This window comes from Triticum dicoccoides, chromosome 6B (assembly GCF_002162155.2).
Source record: "Triticum dicoccoides isolate Atlit2015 ecotype Zavitan chromosome 6B, WEW_v2.0, whole genome shotgun sequence".
Classification (NCBI taxonomy): Eukaryota; Viridiplantae; Streptophyta; class Magnoliopsida; order Poales; family Poaceae; genus Triticum; species Triticum dicoccoides.
In genome coordinates, this window is record NC_041391.1 from 91,290,088 (window position 1) to 91,291,572 (window position 1,485).

Sequence of the window (1,485 nt, forward strand, 5' to 3'; positions counted from 1 at the left end):
GGTGGTTTGTTGGCAAATCCTGGAGAAGACCCTTCCCCTTCCCCGTCCCCGATCTGCTCGGATCCGTGCCGGCCCTGCCCTCTGGCGGCTGCGGTCGTCATCCCCGGGGTTCTTCCGGGCGGATCTGGTGGCTGGGCGTGTTTCCGGGGGAAACCCTTGGCCGTCGCGGCGGCCACTCCAAAGGCGACGTCTTCAGGCGCCGTTCTCCTTCCTTGAGGCTTTGGAGTGGAGTCCCTCGAGCACAGGTGAATGCTTGCCCTCCCCTGCTTGGACGACGACGACACTCGGTGCCGTGCTCCTTCCTGAAGGCGTCTTCCGGGGTTTGCTCTTGCGTTGGTGGAGCTGGTGGTGGTGCGGTGAAGGGTGTGGCGGCCTGATCCTCGATGCGGCAGCCTGCGCGGTCCCTGGTGCGGATGGTCTCTGCCACTGTTGCCATACGAGGGGATTGGTGTCTCCTTTTCCGGCACCAGTGGTACCCTGGTTGGTGGGAGTCCCGGTCTCCGACGATTCCAATCCACGACCGGTGCAAGGCTTGGCCCCTCTTCGGCCTTCTCTGTGATATTCCGTCTTCGATCGATGAGTCTTGGCCGGCGTCCTGCCTTGCCGCTGCCGACGATGGTCTTCTAGTGGTCGGTCTCCGTTGCGTGTGGGTCTGTTGCTGCTGTGTTTCATGGCAGCTTGGGCTCCTTGGTCTGGGTTCTTGGAACACCTCCGTCGTTCGCCGGTGCGGCACCTGTCGAGCCCAGGTGAAAGGGTAGTGGCCCTTTGCGGCGACGGACACATACCTTGTGGTTGCTCATGTTTGGCCCTCTGGGTGCAGTCAGCGGCACGATGCATTGCCCGGTGTTGCCCTCCTTCTGAGGCCTTAGTTTGGTTAGTTGGTTTCGGCTTTGCGGCGGTCGAGGGCATCGGCACTTGCTGTAGCCTTTGAGTCGTTCCTCGCAGCACTATGTATCTTATTCCGCATTGCTTTCTTTCCCTGTTTTGTAATTCCTTTGTACTCCTGGCCGGTTGATGGCTTTGTTAATTCAAAGCCGGGCTAGGTTCGAGCCTTTTTTCGGGCTCGGCCAATGCCTTTTCTCTAAAAAGATTAGAATTCTTCCATGCAGGTAGTAGCAAATGAACTACTAACCCTCTGCTGTGCTTCCGCAAGATATGTCTGCTTGTTTTTACTCGTTGCTGCATTACCTTTAACTTCTCTTTCTGAGGCCATGGTTCTGTTATGTCCTAGTTTGATTTGAATGTTGTCCAGTCTACACAAGTGATTTATACCAACAATACCGGAGCATCTGGTTTCAACCTTTTCTTAAATGGACTTACAGAATTGCCATTTCATGTTGCTGCTTATTTTGGATCATTGTGATACCAACAGAACTATGATTGTCAGTTGTCACAATACTTGAAGAGTATACGTTCATTAAATCTTATACTGCTGCTTATAGAGGAGTTTTATCAGTTGTCACAATACTTGAAGAGTATACCTTC